This window comes from Gambusia affinis, linkage group LG24 (genome assembly GCF_019740435.1).
Source record: "Gambusia affinis linkage group LG24, SWU_Gaff_1.0, whole genome shotgun sequence".
Taxonomy (NCBI): Eukaryota; Metazoa; Chordata; class Actinopteri; order Cyprinodontiformes; family Poeciliidae; genus Gambusia; species Gambusia affinis.
This window is the reverse complement of record NC_057891.1, coordinates 5,938,655-5,961,645: the sequence shown is the minus strand read 5'-3', so window position 1 is coordinate 5,961,645 and position 22,991 is coordinate 5,938,655. Positions and strand designations below refer to the sequence as shown.

At 37.8% G+C, this 22,991-nt stretch overlaps 1 protein-coding gene across 1 annotated transcript in view; it reads right to left on the bottom strand.

The window, feature by feature from the left end:
* Positions 1-11,403: 11,403 nt before the first annotated feature.
* LOC122827021 (SLIT and NTRK-like protein 1) overlaps positions 11,404-22,991 on the bottom strand; it is a 108,432-nt gene continuing 96,844 nt past the window's right edge. The window contains exons 4-5 of the transcript XR_006369919.1: positions 18,501-18,646; positions 11,404-12,239 (exon numbers count right to left, since the gene is read on the bottom strand). The gene's annotated coding sequence lies outside the window, so the exon portion shown is untranslated. The remainder of the gene's footprint in view (positions 12,240-18,500; positions 18,647-22,991) is intronic.

Below are 22,991 nucleotides of genomic sequence, written 5' to 3'. Positions count from 1 at the left end.
TGAACGACGGGTAATCAAATACAATATAGACAACTTAAAAAAATGTGCTTTGAATAAGCACTGATAAAAAGCTAACGGGAAGAAGCTAACTCTAAGCAGTCTATCAAGATATTATTGCAGCAGACACAATTTCCATTGTTCATATTTTCAAACTCTGTGCCACAAAATATTTATGCAAAATATCTTGAGATCTCTAACCACCCACTCAGTAGACGTTACATAATCTTCTTGTTGGCTTCTTTCACCAAGGAGGTAGATTGGGATTTAGGTGATGCATTTAAAAAGTGAACCTCTCTTATAAAACTCTTTATTCAAGAAAAGTTTCTGCTTCTTTTCTGAGTGGGGTTTGGGGTTCAGTGTGCTACTTGTACAATCTCAACTCATGTGATTCCAGGCGATTTTGCCAATGTAATCAAACTTACAGGCACTGTTTGTGTATGCTAGCTATGGTCTTGGTGTCCTGGCGAGTATAATTAGCCCCCATTACATGTTTCTGATCATTGTCTGTGGAAGTGCTTGTCAGCAACGTGACACACTGACACATGAGGTTTAGTGGTAACACTATTATCCAGCAGAGGCTTTAAGCAGAAGTCACATTAGTGCTAAACGTAAATCAATAAATCGAGAATGTGAGCAGTTGAGCTAATGTTTAATCACTTCCTAATGGTTGGAGTTCATTGGATAAAGCATTTGGCCTTATCCCCCCCACAACAACACACTATATCAAACGGCTTTAACTGTTAGATATGGATGTAGATTACTCACATTTCCTTATGACGCCATGTTGAGGATTGTCAGCTTGTTATCTACCAAGAAAATAACCAAATCTTGAAAAATAATGTTGCTGTTGATTTTGTCTCTTTTTACTTCAAGGACTTGATTTTTGATTTTCTATGGACGACAGGAAGTAGTTGAAGGATTACGGCGCGGCATGTTATTTAATAAACAAACTTATTATACAATGGAAATGCCACAATTGCAATTACTTATTTTTTACATTGATGTGAAAGTTTTGAAGACATTTGACATGGAAACGCAGTTACAGATGTTTCTAATAACACCAAAAAACTGTGAAAGACACCAAAAAAAAGAGGTGTCACTATTGAATCCTCTCCAGCTGCATGTGAAAATTTTTGCACTTTTGTTTTTTTGAGAAAGTCACAACCACCAGGGCTGAGATCTCACCATCTGCTCATGACCTCCTCACTCTCTGTGCCCAGCTCTTCTATTTTTGACAGCTATGAACCTGCGACTCTGTCATCTCTGCAGGAGGTGGTTAGTCGCTGAAAGTCAACAGGTTCTTCAAATGATTCCCTTCCTACCTGATTATTTAAAGAGGTTTTCTTCATTGTAGGGCCATTGATCCTTGCTCTTTTGAATGGTGGCCTGTCTTCCTGTGTGGCTCCGAGAATGTTTAAACATTCAGCCTCTGATTAAGAAGCCCACTCTCAACCCCGTCTATTCTTGCTAAGAATAGGTCAATTTTTAAACTGCCAGTACTTTCAACAACCCTTCCAGAGGTAGACTGCAACCAATGAATGGCGTGTATGAAAGAGCAGAACATTGTAGAGTCTGGTTTTAAATCTCTACTCCAAACTTTAAGAGGTTTTATTTTAAATATTTTCACTAAATGACTCTTATGACGTGGCTATGTTCCATGTACTGGCTTGCACAGAGTCAACCAGGCTTCGTAAAGCATAATTTTGTCAGATCTTGATGTTAGACATGTCTGTAATAAAAAGGACATAGAGGTTGCAAACTGGCTTGGTCCACACATCACAAAATTTGATGTTTTCAGAAACGTGTCACTATCGAGCAAGTCGCAATTGTTCAAATCAACTAGCATTGACAATGTTTCTGTGCAATATAAAAATATCTGGTAAGATGCTAACAGCTGATCAGTCATGAAAGGTAAATGTTTACTACATTAGAACCTTATTAACAGATGTTGTTCCATCCCCCCCTTTTTTTGACAAAACTGAGAAAGTTATGCCCACAGTGGATGCTGAATATATAGTTTGTATTTATTTCATTATATTGTATTCTCCTTTTTTTTTTTTTGTTTCCATAAAATTTACTTCAAAGTGGGAAACAAGTACTACAAATGTTTGATTTAATGTGACAATGCTCTCCTGTGCATTGCCATGGCAGACCCCAATAGAATATTTTTATCATCTCTTCTCTCACCCATCTTTCAGTTAGCTGCTCCACAATCCTCCCAGTTTTTTTATGCTGGAATATTTGCATTATTTTCCATTCAAATTTCACGTGCATTTCAATCTTAAAGCAAATTTCTAAAATACGGATTTGTATTTGCAGTCGATGGTCATGTGAACACATTAAACCTGAAACGTATTTAAGTGCACTCACAGGGCCGTGAGTGGAAAAACAAGAACTTAAATTAATATTTCCTTTTTTTATATATATATATTTCTTTCATCAACTCCAGATGCATTGTGTACAGCCGTGGTACTAACAGGCTTTTTATGTTGTCCTTGTGTTGTGGGTTTAATGGCCATATTTTCTATTTAGATGCCGAGATTGAACAAGTACATTTAAAAGATGGGAAGGACTGCATTGAACTGAAGGCTTCCTCTTCCATTAAGGTGACATTAAAACCAAAAAATATAGATGTTTTCAACTAGAACTTGGCAGCTGTTAGCTCTGTGCTGTTTGTGTCAGCACCTTACACTGCTGCCAGTGTAAAATCAAAGGCTTTTGCCAACACAAGGACAGTCTGCACACCATAAATGTACAGTCAGTATTGGCATAAATATTTTGATCCCAAACAGGCAATTAAATATGGTGGATTGTAGATGATATATACAATAGACACAAGAGGCTGTTAGCTTTTCGGAAGCTGCTGGGCATCAATTAGCTCTATGTCAAGCTGTGAGATGGTGACCCCCTTCATCTGTCTGCTTGCTCTGATGTTAGGCATTTTCTGAACTACAATATGCTGGCACCAAGATGGGCTGTGTGTGTGTGTGTTTGCAAGAATAAGAGTTTTACAAAGCAAAGTTTAGCTTCTTTTGTTTTTCCTTTATGATTAATAAAATCTGACTTTCATAGCACATTAGAATAACTACTTCTTTTATTTGTACTGCAATGTTCATGCCACACACACACACACACTGAAATAATTGCTTGAAGTATGCTAAAAACAAACCAAACAAATGCACAAAAACTGATAAACATCAAGAAAAACGGAGAATGAGAAATGCCACAAACGCAATCGGCGAGAAAGCAGAAAACAACCTCACCATCTTCAAGACACTAAAATTCTAAAACTTAAAATCTGAACATTAAAATAAATGCAACATCTAAAATTACTCAAAGTGCAGCACATTGAAATAAAATAAAAATGCATAGCTTCTAAAAATTGTCAAGTAAAAATGGGAAAAAATGCTAAACCAGTTAATATCTACTAAAATTATGCTAACATATTCTTTTAAGTGTTGCCATACCTTCATACATTATTGAACAGCCATAGTTGTGGTTAGGATTAGCTAGTGCTAGCTATATTAAGCATTCAGACTTCTAACTAATATATTAATCAGTATAAAATTGTATAAAATTTATTCTTAATGCATAATATCATGCTTTTAGGTTCCATAACCACAAGTAGGATAGATGTATATACCTCACTATCTTTCCATTTCTTATTTCATCTCATGGAAATGGCTCATCAAAGATTGATCAGGTCACTGTGTAGTTCAAAATGTCAGTGTGTGAATTGGTTCACAATTTTTGGCCTTAATGTCAGCTGAAAATAACCCAACTTCTTTGTTTGTCTACTACAAGAACACTTTCAACCTCTTAATGGAGCCCCACTTAAACAATCCGGAGCCGTCTTTAAAGACAGGCATTTCTGCTCGTCTTAATCACAAAGTGAAATTCTCCCATTATAAGACAAGCTTGGATGCATTGGACCCACTCGCCGATTAATACGGCTTAGTGTTTGTTGGAGAATAATGAAAACAGTGAGGGAAGATCAAAAGCCACGGCGAAGGTCCTCAACCTAAAACAATCCACTTTGATCTTCCCCATGATATGGGAAATCAATTATGCTGCTAGTGAATAAAGTCTAATTGTCTCACTGCTTTGATCATCTGAAATGTCAAAAGTTTCCATCAAAGCGTTGTAGCTAAATTAGAATCATAAAAAAAAAAGCTGAATGTCAACATGACCTGTTCGCTCCCTCAACTTGAACACATTGAGCTCTTTGGTCCCACAAATTAATGTCATATTTACATAATTATGTGGCGTAACATACAAGTTAAGCAGATCATTTCCCAATCAGTGAGCATGGCATTGTCTTTCACGTAATTCACTTAATGGAAACATGACAATTTCAATAAAAACCTCTCTTGTTTTTTGATAAAAAGTTTCAGTCCTGTGTTGAGATTTGTTTTTAGGCCATATAAAAATTGGTTTATTTTGCAAAAACTGCAATGGAAACACTTTTTTCACATCACACAAGCCACCAAATCAACAACAGGATATTGCCTCTACCGCAAACCACAAAGAAGACGACAGGAAGTACTTGAATGGTCATGCCTTATTGAGTTAAACTTATTCACGTATGATTTTAATTTCTTTCATTTAATGGAGAAATTGTGTGGGTTTTTTTTTTACATTAGTTTAATATTGACAAAGTTTTGCACACATTTGTGATGGAAACGCATCTTTAGTGAAATTCAAGAACAGCTTCCCACAATCGCTGTCGATTAGAAAATGTTCACACTATTGTAGCGCATTGAAATGGTTGAAAGCTGCAGCCTCCTTTAAGACTGACAGAACGCACCAATAGAAGCAAACACAATGAGTCGTTTTGGTGCAATATGTTCTAAAAAGCCTGGCAAGAATTGCTTCTTTCTTGGGTTAGCTTTAAAAAAAAAAGGCTGTGAGAACAATAACCAGGACAAATATGACCCCAAGCTTGCATTACGGTTTCTGTCAAGCTCACACCTTTAAATTAAGAATGAAACCCACAACCACCAAGGAATCATTTCATAGCCATCACTGCCAACACCTGCGCTTCCCATGAGGAGGGTGGATGTGGGTGAGAGGTAATAAGCACAACTAAATCTGTGGGAGATCTGACCTGAATTTACAGCAGGCTTAGCGGTAAACATCCGCCCCTTTCAGCCTTGACGCTGCGTTGAAAGTCGCAATTTGATGTGCTCTGCTGACTCACTGACACCTCATGATGGGCTTTGTCTGCACACAGCTTTAAGAAATTTCCACTTTTAAAATTCACACGCTTCTCTAGCGTCAACTGCTCCATCGCTCTGTCTTCCGAATCAATGTCGGCTGAATTCTGTGTTCGAAGTGCGCAGAATGGGGTGCAGTAATGTAAAGAAACAAAGCACACCCTCTTTAAATTCTAGGATTCAATCTAATAGATATAGACATGTTGCAAATTGATGCAGCGCACAAGATCACTAAAAAAAGGTCCAGATCAGTAAAAACCAAGGGAAAGGAAATTAGGTCATCTTGCTCGACATTGACAACCTTAACATGTACCTGTGCTATATCTGTGTTTTGGTTCAGTTAAAAAAAAAAATCACACCAACTCTCTAACAGATTATAAACAGATGTTTAAATTAGCATGTCTAAAAATATTTGCATGAGAAGCACCGATAATAATAAAAAAAAGTCCTCCGTTTAACCTGGGAGTTATGTTGTTGCAACTAAAAAGTCCTGCAGTAGATGTTCGATAAATTCCTTCAATAGTTTTGATCTACTGAGGTCCTTGCACCAACCCAAGACTGTACGCATAAATATTATAAAGAAAGAAATCCTGTAGAATCACATTATTCAACCCCCCAAAAAAGATGATTCTTCTGTTCAAAGGTACAAAATCAACTGAAGGATCACAAACTAAACCTTTTTGAAGTTATTTCCCCAGAATTGTCTGTCCATATCTGCTTTATACCAAAAACAAATCTGTTTCTGAAGGCTTCATCGGCATCATGCATCAAAATGGCTGGCTTGACTCTATACAAAAGAGTGGAATCCGGTGTTAAAGTCTCTCGATTCATCCGATTGCGTCTGGATTTACTGCCTTTAATCTCTCTCGACTCTGCGTCTCAAACTTCACTCTTACATAAAGCACCCTTAAAGCGCTGCTACCTGTGGGGATTCCTACCACCGCCGGTACACAACAGTTTAAATATTTTATCCACATGTGTGTCTATTGGATCTATCACGTATGACAACCACAGCACCCAGTAGGATGAGAGGCAAACAAAACCATGAATTATAGATGAGGCTTCTCCTTAATAGCGTCACATTATTTATGAATCCTGTCTCACGCAGTAGTGATATTTAAAACATTCGGCTGATTAACAACCCACGGTAAGTCCATTTTGAAAGCTTGTAAGCAGCTACTTTGTTTGTTCAATTAAGCCATTTGGAATGAGTGGTAAACAGTTTCCCTGGAGATTACATGACAAATCTGTTTCAAGCTGCACACTGGGCAGATTATGCAGAGCATGTGCCCGGCTTGGCAAAACTGTTTTAGAAAGCAACTGGAAAAGAAAAAAGAAAGAAAAAGAAGAATTTTGTTCTATCATACTTTAAAAATCTATATATTATAAAAACACTTGGAATGAATAAGTGCTTCTGCTAAACATTTTTTTTATACATCTGTATTCAAGGCAAAGGTCATCTATGTCATCTTCTCACATTTGAACACAGCAATATTTCTTCTCAACCTTAAAAGACTTTCGCAGAAGTTAAAGCAATGAATCTAATAGAAATTTCTGAAGAACAGCTTAGTAGTATCTATCATGCTTTGTGGATCTTTTGCTTCATAAGGAACTGGTGCATTATACAAAACGCTGCATGGTGAGGAAAAGGACTTCACCGACAAATCAAGACGTCAACTAGAAAGTTAGAGCTTGTCCCACAACTGGCCTTCTAAATAGCTAATGGAGAAAAGCACACCTGCTTAGTTAAACAGTGGCTTAAGGATAGCAATGATCATGTAATAGATTGGTCATTACAAAACTGTGATCACAGTTCAATTGAACATTTAGATATTTAGATTCTACCATATTCTATAATTTTAGATGCCCCTGTTTTTATGTAGGTCACTTCATTTTTATTTTTCATTTTTTTATATAATTGTCCCCTGCAGCAAACTTGAAAACCGAACTACAGGTGATGGCTTCTCTCTATATCAACCCACATCAGAGGTGTGTGTATGCTCACTGTGGAGTGTTAGAGTTTGTGTGTGAATATATTCAGTCATGGCAGGCGAATGATTGATGGCTGAGCAAATCCTGGTTGCTCCATGGCTGTCACAGATTGGCACAGCAGAAACCTGGCGGGGAAATAGCTTGGAAACACACACACACACACGCCCACCCGCACACACACCCACACACACACAACTACAGAACAAACATACTCATATTTTTGTGTCCTCTACACCAAAATCACAGGCTTCCCAGGACAGGGGGTTGTTTCAACATGCCCTCCACATCTTCTCAAAGGTTGAACCTGCCAAGAGATGTTTAAGTGCCAGAACTGAGCTGTACGCATATGGGACACAGCCGGGCCACGCAGGTTGTCAGGCCTAAACATTTGTGGTTTTAACCTTTAATGGTTTATTTAAGAGGCAGAAACTGAATACAGATTTTGTTTTTTGTTTTTTTAAGTGGAAAAAAGTATAAGGGAATAAATTTCAGTGGCGTGTCAAAGCATCTCACCATGCTCTGCTGTATTTGGATGCTAAGCTATTTATTGCCGAGACACCAGTTAGTATTACATTTTGGGTTTTATGTGATTGACTGGTGCAGAAAAATAAAGTGGAAAGAGGTAAAAATTTGTGAACAGCAAATTTCAAGGGTTGCCGGAGGTTTGAAACCAGTTCACTAAAAGGATAAGTATGGTGTGGATGGCACAGTCATCCAGCAAGTCAACCAAAGCATTATTTACATCGTTTGTATTATTTAAAGCATCAGCAAGATGTACGTTGGCTTAGACCACGGTGGAAAGCTGTATCTGATGCTGGTACGCTCAGGTGCAGATCATTTTTATTGTCAAAATCCAACTCTCACTATCCCACTTGTTGTTCTACTTTGACCTACAGTAAAAGCTCAGTGTGGCGCCCGCCTGCCCGCCTTGTCCATGATTTCAAGGCAGCAGATTTCATGCTGCTGCCTCACACGCTCCTGCCTACCTATTGTCGTCTTTCAGAGAGTCTTTGAGTGGGTGGAAGACTGGAGTAAACATCAGCAGGTCAGGTCATCCGAGTAAATGACCCTTTGTCTGTCCACCCACATCAAGACACTGCATACTAGGCCCTTCAGTGACATCTAGGCCATCTACTTTATATATATATATAAGGCTGACTAGACTGTTTCTATTTTTTTTTTTTCATCTTTCTTTTTGACTGCCTATTGGCTTTGCTACAGCCTAAAGCTTTCCAATGTTTTCTTATGACTGTAAGGAGAAAAAAAAAAAAAGAAAAACCTGCAGGGAAACTTCAAAAACGGAGAAGTGCCACAGCGAGAGGTTTCCTTATCCCAGCACCTCTTGACATTGATGCGTCCTGCCGAGCCGCTCTACAGCAGAGGAAGGTGAAAGGACGCTGTATTTATTCGTCTGTTATGTGAAGCAATGACAAGAAAGGGGGGGAAAAAGTGAGCAATGGAGTTTCTCAGATCAGTATGAGACGAAGCTACTGGACAGGACTGCAGATCAGTTCCATCAACAAGCAGCAGATGTTCACTTTGGTTATTCAGACTATATTCTGTCTTTATCTTTCATTCTAATTTATTGTTCATAATTTCTTGTATCTCATTTCAACTAAGCTACATTATATTGCTAAAAAAAAAAAAAAAAAAAATCACCTTTTTCATGGGAAAACTACTGATTTCTTGAACAATGAAGGATTGGCTCCATTCGAGGGTTTCTCATCAGGACTTTGTGCTGCTGAATAATAGAACAAATACACTTGCACGCTCATACTTTCTGCTGAAATATTGAGAGAAGGGGAGAGAGAGAGAGAGAGAGAGAGAGAGAGAGAGAGAGAGCATTATGGACTAACCCGTGAGACCTTCATTTCTATAGTTTATTATACTGTGTGTCTAACGATGCACTACTATTGGTAGTTTTTCAGTAGCTTGCAAGAAGACTTAACACAATCAGACCTCAACTCGAGTTTTAGAAACCTTAAATAAATCTGGTATTGTTCAAGGTTACTTTAAACTTTTCAAGGATGTTTTATTTTATCACTACTACCTTTTTTTTAAGTATTCTTTGGAGGCATTTTTGCGCTGATATCTGCAGAAATCAAGGCTGGAGGGAGACCTCACCAGGCTTGCGTTGCTCGTCTCGGAGGTCTTCACGTCAAAGGCAGAAGGCTTCACTCGAGAAGCAAATTATCAAACACAAATCTGTGTCTTACAGACGAACGAGAGGGAATTATATTCAAAAAACAAAACACAAAAAAAAGAAAAACCCTAGCAGCAAGTTTCTTCTTTGTGTGTGAGATGTTACAGTGAAAGGATAACCCTCAGGCGGTCAGATTCCAAGAAAGCTGTCAAGCTACACCATGATAGCTTCTTGTTTTAAAGTAAATTTTTAGAACTTAAAGCTTTAAAAAGGTCAGCTTAATAAATAACAATGTTAAAGTTTTCATATGAAACAATTAGCAGTCTAGAGATGACAGATGGCAAAGCTTTGACTGTTGATGGCCTTATTAAACTGTAGTTTGCATCTATTGAGGAGTTTTGCACATTTAGCCATTATTTAAATTGTTGGTTCAGAAGACAAATCTGTACAAAAATGCAACAGCATTGTTCGATTGCATTGACGGTTAGCGCTGTTGTATGCTAACAAAGAAACGGGTCACAAAAAATGTTACTGGCTTAAAACATCTTTCAGTATTACCAACATGTCTCTTCTGACTAGAAGTTGACTTTGACTCAAATCTGAAAGACAAGGGGATCAATTTTGACCTTTGACTGAGAAGAGTACAAGTAATTTTTAATATGATTTTTTTATTTTTATTGTAAATTAAATGAATAAGGAGGTCAAACACCTTGCATACACACACCAATACTTTAGAGCAATTTAGAGAGACCACTTTATCTAATATATTGAAACATATTGAAACTTCTCCATTGGATGATATATATTCTTTTGCCATTTTGGTACACCTCAGTTTAGGTTGTGTAGTAGTTTTTACTCATGACATTAGTACAGTCTGACCTACATACACTGAGTGAACTGCCCAAGACCTCTTTTCTTCCAATGTGGTCATTATCTGCTCTACTATTATCTTTGATTAGCTATGCTAAAGGTCAAAATTATTTCCTTCTTTAAAAAAATGTGTCTTTAAATTCACACAAGTACCATTTTTATCTTAGTTTCACTTGTGCATTCTTATTTCAAACAAATCACATCCACTTTAGACTGAATCTTATTACAAAGTCACAGGAGACAATGTTTTACTTCTATTAAGCTGCATTATTTTTGAGATGTTTGTGTGGCCTTATTTGCATTTCGCATGGGAGACTGGTTCAAGAGCAATGTAGTGTATCTTGTCAGATTTCCAATTTGAGTACAAACGCCTCTGGTGAAGTTACCTCACATTAGGCAACGGGACATCTGTTAAAAATGCTGCGAGCATATTAAACATGGTTTTGTGTTTCAATCTGAAATGTGCTCAGCTGTTTAATGGGGAAACCAGAGATGTGGTGACTGCAAATAGGCAGGAGGAATGAGGAGCAAAGGAAACCTTTTTTCCAATATTGGTTCTACAGTTTTTCATATCTGATTTAATGCTACATCTCAACACATCAAATATTTATTCATCAGTTGTGATTACCTGACAAAGAAACTCAACAAATTGTGACTTTAAAAATATCGTCTTTGCATGCAGTATTTCGGAGATTATTGCTAAACCCAAAATGAATAATGTTATCTGATTTGTGGACAAAACAAAAATGTTAGAATCTGTTCAACAAGGTCTGCAGATTTAACAAACAGAACTGAAGGATAATTTTGAGAAATCTCAGAGTGTAGGATTGCTTTCCGCGTACAGCCAAAACATTTGGAAGCGCAAATCTAAACATTGAAGTCAATTTACTTGGATGTGCAAAAGCTGGATGTTTGTAGAACAACTGAAGACCCAGAAGAAATAAAGGCAGAAAATAAAAATAAAAATAAAAATTAAACAGCTCTAATTTAAACAACTTGAACTTAGACATTTATTGAGCCAGAACCAGAGTTACAGAAGTACAACCATAAACTGAGAGAGAAAACGTTGAAATATCTTTGCACTTCCACAAGGGAGATGATTAATCACCAAGAATTACATTTTAACATTTGTGTCTAGACCCTGGAAAAATCCTAGACTCTGGTTTACTCATAATTCTGCAGAAGGAATCTTTGAATTACAGATTCCCAAAGATGGCATAAAGAAGAGAAAAATCACTGTGTTTTTTAAAAAATTTTTATCAAAAAGGTTTTTGATTTCTTATTCAACAAGTAAATTAAACGCTGTTTTCTCCAAATAACAGTTCCGTCCTCATGTCTGCTTTGCATTACAAACGTTTTGTTTGAACACATACAAAAGCGGCTGATTTGTCTAAGCTAATCTTAATGTGTTTATAACTAATTTGGGCTCAAGTACAAACCTCTTCAATACAAACCTGGGTCTCTTTAAGCACACTTATCCTGCACTGTGATGTTGCTATAGAGGACAATTAAACAGCTAAAGCTAAACACAGAATTTTTAAAGGCTTTTTACACACAGCATCAAAAATTTTATCAAATACTCTGGAACTTGTCAAATTTCTCTTTTATCCATTATAATAAAAAAGGGAGAAAAATGAGCAATATCTCTGCGAGAGAAACATTTATTCAATTCTCTTTCCAACTTTCTCTTTTCCTTGTCAAATTCATCATTGGTGTGGCATTGTTAAACTTAAAGAGTATAATAAGGAATTATATTAAAGCATTATGTGCTTTTTGTCACAAAATGTACTGTTTTCATGTATTCTTGTTGTTTTCTAAAGGTGTTAGTCATTTACCAATAGGGCTTATGGTCCAGATGATAAAATGAGGATTGAAAAAAATTACAAAATGAGATTACTACTAGATCTTCACTTGAGTAAAAGTGGGTTTGATTGGACTAAATCACAGAAAACAATGAATGCTTGGTAATGTCTTCCATTTTGTCTGTTTTGCTCTCATTTTCTTTATGCAGCTGTAATCTGAAAAACATAGCAAAAAATAGGGAGAGTAGGAGGACAGAACAAGTGAGTGTGAATAAGAGACTCTCAGCCTTTTGACATGATTGCAATCATGAAAAGCAACGTAAGAATAAACACCCTCAATGTGGCGCAAGTGTCCTCATTTGCATTTTTGTCATGGGTCATAGCAAAATTTCATTTTTTTTTATTTATTCTAATTTACTGAGCACCACTAGTATGTGATTGTGTGAAGATTTACTCCAGTACTGGTTGCATATCTCCAAACCTTAAATCAAATAATTCTTTATAAATATACAAAGTTGTGATTTTTTTTTTGACACAATTTTATACACATAAAAAAAGTCAAGGGGTCAACAAAGTTCACAGCATGATAATCCAACAAATATTTGGTGACACGCATCACTCTGAACCACAAATGTCAACCAGCTTGAGGTGTTCAAGAAAAGGCCAGAGGATCACCGTCATATGGATGGATGGAAGTTTAAGCATGAACGGCAGTGGATTAAGAGTCAAGATGATTAAAATCCTCCCAAAAACAAACAAACATAAGAAAATTGGGTCTCATCCAGTCATTTCAAAAAGGTTGTCACGATCACCAGGGAACAGCGTCAATGGACTATGTTCATCCATTCAAGAGAGAGAATGGTGCTATGAGATTTTCCTTTACCTCAATGCTGATCTGAATGGTTAAAATTAGCCATTCACACAGACGTATCAACAACCAAAAAGATAAACTAAACTGGCCTCTTCATTGTGTCCTGAATGACCAAAAATCAACGACTAAAAAGATTAATAAGCTACGAACAGAAACAGGGATTCAACCGTTTACATTGGGACATCTGGGAATCATTTTGTTGAGTTACATCTCGAATTAACCCAACTGTATAAACTATAAACACGCTTATGTCTTGCACCTTTTCATTAATCAATAGGCCATTTTAATTAAGCCCAGTGTTAAAGACATTAATGTTATTAGGTAGAAAGCTTCTTCTCTGAAACAGTCTGCTTACCTACTTAAAATCACTTCCAATTATAGAAGACATAAAAATTGCTTTGATAGCAAAGAAGTACCAACTAAACAAAACAAATGAGTTTTTAACGCAGCATTTAATAGATGGGTAATTTCTTTTTATTTCTAATTCTGACTTTTTATTGGACTTCAAGCTCAACTACTGAATTCTGTGGGTCTTTTTTCACAGGCAGGCGTGTGAAGCCTGTTAGTCTATCCAATGTTCTTTCTTTACCGTTGTACTCCTCATTTTCAAATGATGTTTGCAGGTGGGATTTGATTTAGTTCGACTGGCAACAGCAGATGCTGAAGAGAAGGTGGTCATGCCTTATTGCACTTTTCTATTTTCCTTTCTTTCTCATGAACCAACCCGTATGTGCTCTCTCAACTGTTATTGCCTTCTTCAGGGTATTTTTCTTCTTCCCCCGCCATGCTTGGCTTGGCTTGTGTGTATTTGCCTAGAATATTAGGAAAGTCCAAAATGCAAGGCGCTATTATTGATTTCTTCTAACTTTGTGTCCAGAAAACTAAATGGGATTGTTGCATATTTTGAACCACATATTAGGACAATGTACTTTTACGGACAGTTTTAGTTAAAATAAAATTTCCATTTTTGTATTTAAGGTATAACATAAATAGATTTTTTGTTATATATTTAAAAAAATATGTGTAAAAAAGTTCAATAATGGACTACTAGCAATTCTGGCCATCTATATAAAGATGATATTTTTTAGCATTTTTGCATTGATTAATGTAATGCTGAGACGTAAAGGCATTACCAATAATTCTTAAGGAGCAATTGTCATTGCCCATCAACCTGGGAAGGTTTATGATGCCATTGAATTGTCAGTTGCTTTTATTTCTTCTTTTTTTGGGGGGGGCATTTTGGTTACATGATTGAATTGTTACGATTCAGGCGGAAAGCTGCTGTTTTCTCCCAATCTGAGCCATCGCAATTCAGCTCACTCTTTGGCAGAAGTGATGCGCCATAAAAATGGCAGCGCTATGTTTTTTGCTGGATAAACCCTTTTTTTCCCTCCATAGATCAAGATGGTTTTATGAACGATGAGTCACCCAAGCATTCAGTAAAGAACATAAAAAGCTCTCCATCTTGTCATGTCTCTTTAGCATCTTCCTTTATCTCTTGTCTTGTACATTTTCTATCACTTCTTCGTCATCACTGTCATAAAAAGATGAGCTACATATGTAATAAATGAATTGTAATAAATGAATTGGTTCAAAGATGTTATTTAACATAATAGTGTTGTTCTCAGGGGCTGCCCTTTGCCTACTAGAAGTCAATGCAGGTTTCAACCACAAGCAATGTATTTTTCTTAAAAAAATAAATAAATACTACACCATTGGAAGGAAAATGTCACAGATGTGCCATGGAAAAATATGTCCATAATCAGTCTTGCCACCGATTTCTAACTGATACAAGTTCATGTTAAAAAATTTGGACATCCTATTAAACTGTTTGACTCCATAAGATAACTGTTAATATGGACATTTAACAGAATTTTTAAGAATTATTACAAATCTCATTAACATAAAGCGTTTTTCAAAGTTGACATGTAAAAAGTTAGGACACACTCGCATATAAAATTGTTTAAATCACACAGGTACTTATCTAAGGTGCGCACACAACAACGTTACACGGCATTGTGAAGGTTTCTAATGTGTAAACCTTAAAAACCCTAAAATGTCAATCCATGACATACCCATGACATTCCTTCGCTCTATATTGAGACAGTAATCATTCTGCATGTACACTTTTGATATTGAAGACATTAAACATATCCCCAACATATTATTTTTCTCATTATTGTGACTTTGGAAATTGTACTTGCCTAAAACAAGAGGTTTTAGACACATTTTCCTTTAAAGGTATATCTCTCTTTTATTTATGTATGTCAGCATCTGGTTCAACTATATTCGACCTCCAAAGCTACATTGAAATCCTATTACTTCCACTTAACGTCACTTTGGCCATCAGTAACATTTATGGACGTAACATGACAAAATATGGAAACGTTCAAGGTTGAACGGGTTGCAAGACTTTTGGAATGCACTAAAAACATTGACTCAGAGATTGATGGTTGTTTATTTTCCGAGATAAAGAGGTGTTTTGTTGATCTCCCTCCCTCCGTAGACTAAAGAAAAGCATGCAAATGAACAATATCGTCAATGCTTGATGAGTGACAGCACAAAGGGAACCCAGACTTTATTCACCCCTGGACCACATGCGCAGAAATAAACAGAACAGCATCACTTGCCATCAAATCACCCATGTCAGCCAGCCTTTAAAAGAGGCAAACACTGATAGAAAAGTTTAAATACACCCTACAGGGAGGAAGGTATTGACACTAGTCCATCACAGCTCATTCAACTGCTTTGTTAAACAGGCCTGTGTCAAAACAAGCGTTGATGTCTCATTCTCCTGGAACATGCCTGACAGACGGGCAGATCCTTTAGGCTTTTGGTCAATCGATACCGCGGCTGATACAGATCACCTCCAGCTGCCCACCGTCTCTGTAAGAATGCTCACAGCCGTCTGTGTGCGCGTTCGCACCGCGGCGGTGCCCAACGCATGCATTAACATATTTACCTCCGTATTAGCGAGCGTTTCCAGGGCAGAGCCGAGTTGAGCAACAGCTTGCTGCAGTGCTGTCACCGAGCCAGCATTAGTGTGCATTATTTATCCGCCTGCAGACCGAGCCGGAGAAAGGCATAACCATAGCAACCGGAGCTAGGCGCACATACACACACACACACATGCAGTGAGGAGAAATACGGGTAATTCTGGCATGGAGCGTCGACTCGATCGGAGTCTTCATACGCAAATGGAAAATCTGACAGTTTTTTGGTTGCAAAAAGGTAAAAAAAAAATGAGAGGCTTTTTAAAAAGCTTTGCGGATAAGCTCCGACCATATCCAAGCAAGCTGAATGATTTTTTTTTTCCCTCCCTTTTTTTTTTCCAAAGGTTATGTTTATAATGAAAGACGATGTTTGCTGGTGGATTTGCAAATATAATGCTTTAACTGGATTCTCCAGCACAGAGGGAGAGTTTACTTATATTAATGGCAGACTGGCATGCAAAAGTTTGGCTATCCATTTCTGTGCTGTGGTAATGAGAGATCAGCCCTGGTTTTCAGACATTTTCAGAACTCTACAATGACTTACGCTGTGAATTTTTTAAACAACTCTGCTTTACCTTTAAGAATTTACTGAAATTGCAGTCAACCTAAAGAGAAGCGAAGTACAATGTTGGATTCAGTGGTAAAAGAACCAACTGTAATATAGCAAACAAGAGATAACAGAGCAACTTTGTGTAGGAAACAAATAAAAAACTTCAAGTCCCATCAATTTTAAAGAAGACGTCCCTCTATGGAGAGATGAATATTCTACTTAACTGTCTATTCTCTCCTTTTCTTTATGAACACATGGCTGCTACTTGAAAATGTCTCGCTCCTGTGTGGGCTTCAGCTGACTGACAGTACGATGTTTCTATTTGTCCGCCATATAGGCGATGACTAATGTTTTTTTTCTTTTTTTTTATATATATAGGAGATGGCAGCTTGTTGGTAGAGCAAAAGGAGACCTGGAGAGACTGTCACTGTGTGTCACAATGGTAAGCCTGCTGGTCAAATTAGATCGCCTGTGTTTGCTTAGAGCCGGCCAAAGAGATGAGTCATGTTTTGAAAGCATGAACAATGATGAAGCCATAATATATGCACTGTGAGGTGCAATCAGCACACTGTTTAACAACTAGATGACTGAGTATTGAATTCTGTCATGCAATTTTGGTTAATATTTTTAAGTCCAAATTAGATTTTTTTTTTAATCTAACTCGATTACAATAAATACGTTTGCGTGTGTGTAATTTTATCCCAGTTACTGCACTAATCATGCAATTCCAGAGAACCTTGCGGACGGAAACCCATACAGAAACCCAAATATTAAGAAAATGTAAGCTTTTGAATTTAAAGAAGAATACAAAAAGGAATCGATTCTACTCAAGAAAATAATCTATATTAATAAAAGGTCAAATAAAATAAATGTGTTAAAGCAACAACAGCAGCAAAATGTCCCCAAAAGATAAATACATATGTAGCTGAATTAAGAATGAGTTGATTTCACAAATCACCTGAACTGAGGCCCTCCACTTTATTTGTCATTACTTGGAAAACAGCTTCTCTGCAGTGTTTCCAGATTTTTGACCTCGTGGTAAATGTTACGGCTGATTCTCATCAGTCAGAAGTTGAAACTGTTTCAAACAAGCATGAAAGAGGAATAGAAAAAGAAATATGGGAAATGTATACAACTGAAGCAAGAAAGCTGGGAGCAAAGACTCCCACAGAGATAAAGATCAGAGAATAGATGTATTTGCAATGAAAGTTAGTGACCTACATTGGCAGAAGGAAGAATTTGCACTTAGGCAAAACAAGCGGTACCATATTTAATGTTATTTTCTGAAACAAAATATATTTTGACATTTGAGCAGCTTATGTTGATTTTCTGTTGGTTGTTTTTATCCTATCTGCAAGAAGAGGAATAGAAGCAATGGTTGACTGGATTAAAGATTTCCAAGAACATGCACACCTCAGGTTGACCTTTAACCTGTATAAAACTTTGTTTTTTTCCTTTTGAAATCACTTTTAAAAGATTCAATAGATGACACAAACTAAAAAAAAACACTGTCTGTGAATTAAAAAAAAAAATTCAGTGCTTTTGTAACCTTGACCATTGTTATTGTCCTGTTTGTTTAAATGAAAACTGCAAGCAAGGCTGAAAAATTCAAGAGAAGATAATGAAATATATTTTTTAAAGGTTAATAAAAAGGTTTGATTTTTTTGGGTCTGACTTTTCTAAAGGGTCAAAACACAATTTTAAACTGCCAATTTCAATATTATATATATTTACTTCCCAAATATTTTCTGTGCACATTTGGTTTTTATGCTATGACTTTTGTTACATACTCAAAATGGCTGAATATGGACGTTCCTTGGGCCTAACACATTATACTCACAAAGAATATATACATTTATACTGATATGTCTTCTTTTTTTTTTTTTACAAAAATAATAATAAAAAAAAAATCTCTAAGATTTATTCATTTCAACCAATCTTAGTATCACTACACAGAAGGGTTAACATTTCTCAAGCTCTAGTCAACGGTCCACCCCAAAAGGCAGCAGTCTAATGTGATGAGATAATGCTGCTAGGGTTAGGGTTACACTTCACACAAATACCTGCGTTTGAGTGTTGGGGGTGGGCTGGAGCGGAGGTGGAGCCCCTAGATTCCCACCTCTGTTGCTCCCTCCATCATCGGCGTGTCGTTTCTCTCTCCACTTGAGACAAGAGCGGTGTGATTACTGTGATTACGGCCCGGCGGACGCTGAAAAACAAAGCAAAGCAGCACCAAAATGCATGAGAGGTTCAAAGTCCTGCTTAGCAATCTTTTAACACCGATATTCTAAAACTAATGTGTTAGAATTTAGCAAAGGAATTTCTTAATTTGGAAATATAGCAATTTATAATCCATTTCATAACCTGCTATGAATGGTGACATACCTGAAATCCTATTTTACAAGTCAAACTTAAGATTGACTTAATTTTTCTGGACATATAAGTTAACCGCTGCATACGCAACCAGTGACTGCGCTAAATGGTCAAATAAGTATTAGCTGACAAAAGAACTACTTAAAACATTTAGCATACTTCAGTAAGCATATCATCGGTGCAGAAAAGTGATCTCTCTGTGTTGTAATATGTTGGGTATATTGCAATGCTCATGCCTTGGACATTTTTTACACGTTTTAACATTTCTTGTCTGTTTGAATGTCTGTGTAATATGGTTAACACTAGAACTACCAGGGATTTCAACCTCCTCCTAGAAGTCCCGAAAGAGGGTCAAAAGACCCTGAGTCCAAACTGACGACTCTGATGGCTCAAATTAGCATCCCCTCTTCAAATGTAAATATGGCCATTGCCTGAGGAATCAGGAGGGAGGGAGGTCAGGCCAGAAGGTAGGAGTGTGAATAGTCCATGTGGGGGTGGGTGCGATCTATGATGGAGGCAGCTCTACAGTAGACTTTCCTGTTGGTAATGCTCTTCAGAGAGGGTTGGGTAGTTTTGAAGCATACATGAAGTGTTTTTGGAGAGATGTGACCTTTTGCAGCTGATTCATGATGTTGTGCTGCATTAGGTCATTTTGCATTGGGTCCAGGTCATTTTGCCAAATGTACATATAGTTTGCAAAACATACAATCTGTTTCAAGAAATATGCAAAGGTTTTTCTAAAAGAAATTAGTAATGTTTTTCTTTTAAATAAAGCTAAGTGGATTTAAAATGGGGCTGCACAGTGGCGCAATTGGTAGAGCTGTTGCCTTGCAGCAAGAAGGTCCTGGGTTTGATTCCTGGCCCAGGGTCTTTCTGCATGGAGTTTGCATGTTCTCCCTGTGCATGGTGGGTTCTCTCCGGGTTCTCTGGCTTCCTCCCACAGTCCAAAAACATGACTGTCAGGTTAATTGGTCTCTCTAAATTCTCCCTAGGTGTGAGTGTGTGTGTGAATGGTTGTTTGTCTTGTATGTCTCTGTGTTGCCCTGTGACAGACTGGCGACCTGTCCAGGATGAACCCCGCCTATCGCCCGGAACGCAGCTGGAGAGAAACCAGCAACCCTCCTGACCCCATTAGGGACGAAGGGTGTAAGAAAATGGATGGATGGATGGATGGATGGGTTTAAAATGACAGTTTAGAAATAAACTAACCAAATTAATTTTGTTGATCCACCTCAAAAAAATCATGCAAAAAGTGTAAGCAAAAGAGATCTGGGAGACTTTGCACATGCAAATTTGCATGCAGCCTTTTGTGCTGTGGAGGATAAATAGGTGACTGCTTCACCTATTTAGTTCACAAGAAACAAAATGCAGAAGAGGTTCACCACTCAGAAGGCATTGGAACTGATTCTGAGCAGATTGTGATTCAGATGGAGAAGACATAGACTTTCAACTGGATTCGGACTCTGAGCTGTCTTCAGGTTAGATTTCTCAACCTACCTATTTTATTTTCCTGACTATTTTTTATTTAGAACCAATCAAAAGGTTAATTTGAAATTGTTTATCTTGCAGATGAGGAGACTCTCCCTCTACCAAAAAAAGAGAGCTTGTTTGAGGAGTGAGCTGTCAGAGACCATGAAAAATGGCACAGTGTGAACAAGTGGGGACATATCTCCATTTCACTCCAATAGAACCGTACGCCACAGATGGAGAGCCAAGCGCTAAGGCCAGACGAAGTATCTGGAGTCGCCTTCAGAGCTTCCTCTGTTTTATCACTCTTGACATGCTTCGTAGCATTCAAGAATGGACTACTCAACATGCACGTCACACGGAGCAGCTGGATTGGTTCATGGATCTCCCGGAACTAATGGCATTTATTTCAGTCATTATCTTGCGGGGGGTGACCAAGGTTCCATCACTATGTGACAGCTGGTCAGCAAACCTGGCAAACCCAAGGATCATTGCAACTATGGCCCAAAAACGCTTCCAAGACATTATGCGACACCTACGCTTTCATGACATGTTTACACGCAGTGAGCGAGCGGAGACCGATAAGTTTGTTGCAATCTCCGATGTTTGGGGATCGTTTGTCACTAACTGCATCGCATCCTACAACCCTGGTCGACACATCACTATTGATGAACAGCTTTTTCCATCAAAGACTCGCTGATGTTTTCTGCAATACATTGCAACAAAACCGGACAAGTTTGGCATCAAGTTTTGGGTGGCTTGCGACTTGAAATCAAAGTACATCTGTAATGTCTTCCCATATCTTGGCAAGGACCCCAGTCGTCCCAGCAGGGAGACTGTCCGAGACTGTAGTGATGAGGCTGATGGAACCGTTCATGGACAAGGGCAGAACTGTAACCACGGACAATTTCTTTACATCACTGTCACTTGCACAACGACTGCTTAGCTGGAAAACCACTATCCTCGGCAAAGTCAACAAGAGACGCCGGGAAATTCCTCAATCCGCTAGACAGATGGATCGCACTGAATTCACCACTCAGGTGTTTTCAACCACTGGTGCCACGCTGACAGTGTATGTGCCCAAATGGAAGAAGGCTGTTTACGTTCTCAGCAGCATGCACAGCGTGGTTGAGACTGAGGATACCACCAAAAGGAAGCCAAACACGGTCACACAATACAACAAAACATAGTGCGGTGTGGATGTGATGGACCAAATGGTGCGGGAGTACAGCGTGCGTGCAGGAACACGGAGATGCCCAGTTGCAGTGTTCTATAACATGATTGACATGGCAGCACTGAATGCACATGTGCTTTATTAGGCATGCATTGGGGTGCAGAAGAGACGGGTGGACTTCCTGGTTGAGCTTGCAAAGAGTTGGGTAACTCTCATGTGAGTGGGAAGAAGGCACACAAGGAGAAACTGCTTCGGCAACAAGCTTCCACACCCAGCTTAGGCAAAAGAGCGAAGTGTCAGGTCAACCATCGATGCAGGAACAATGGTACAACTGTGAGATGCGTTGAATGCTACAAATACACATGTGGCAAATGCACCAGGGTCATACCCTGGCAGTGCCAGGTATGTTCCGACAGTGCAGACAGACTGCTGAGTGAGTGCTGAAATGCCAGTCACACAAGGACATGCCACTCACACACACACAGCCCCCCACTGTGCCTAATGTAAATATGTGTGGAATTGTTTTATTTCTTGTATTTTTTGTATTGTTTTTAATGACAAAAATAAAAACATTTAAACAAATAACAGTTGTTCTTTTGTATATTTCTCATGCTGGAATTTCAGTCCTCTTGACTTAGACACAAATACTTCTGGTCATTGCTCACAGCTGTACCTGGCTGTAAAATTTCTAATTCTCCATTTAAAATATTAAAATTAATTCATTGTGCTTTTTTGCTAAAATAAAACTAAGCTAAATATAATAAATATAATCTTTATATTATAAAATACAATATACTGAATAGAACTAACTAGACAGTTAGTTGGGAGTTAAGCTTTCCCTCTTCCTTTGGTGCGCCAGTAATGGCCTTATTTACAGAACAAAAGCGCCTGTTCACACCTCCTTTTAGGATGCTAATTAGAATCCTTCAGGTCATTTGACCCCTCTCTGGGTTCCAAAGGTAGAAATGTCAAATGACCCTTCTCTGGTAGTTCTAGTGTTAAACAAACAATGATGACAAAAGACAGAGTAAACTGAGTACATGAATATACCAAAATATCAGATTGGAATGTCTTTTTTTTTAATTCTGGGTAGTACCGCCATATTCCAAAACATCAATGCTAGCACACATTGGACCCAAATTGTGAAAGAGTAGTTCAGGGAGCATTAGATATCATCTTCACACATGGATCAACCAGCACAAAGTCCAACCTCTTTGAGAATTGCTGGAGAAACTCTTCTTCTGTCCTCAATATGTGATCTTGGTGAAAATTAATGCAACACTGACTGGAAATATAAAGGTTTGTGATCTTTTAAGTTGACTTTTTTGGGATAGCAGTCTATTATTTGTATTATCTCAGCTCCCTTCCTTGGCCACGATTTAGAGTAAGAACATCTTTTCTTCTCCTCAGGCATAGGTGCAATTAGTGGCACGCATTTCACATAATGGTTTCACATCAGTTTTCATAAAATCCCTCCATGTCTAAGTCATAAATCTTTTAGAGACAACTTTCCCCTTCTCCAGTTTGAATGCCCTTTTAA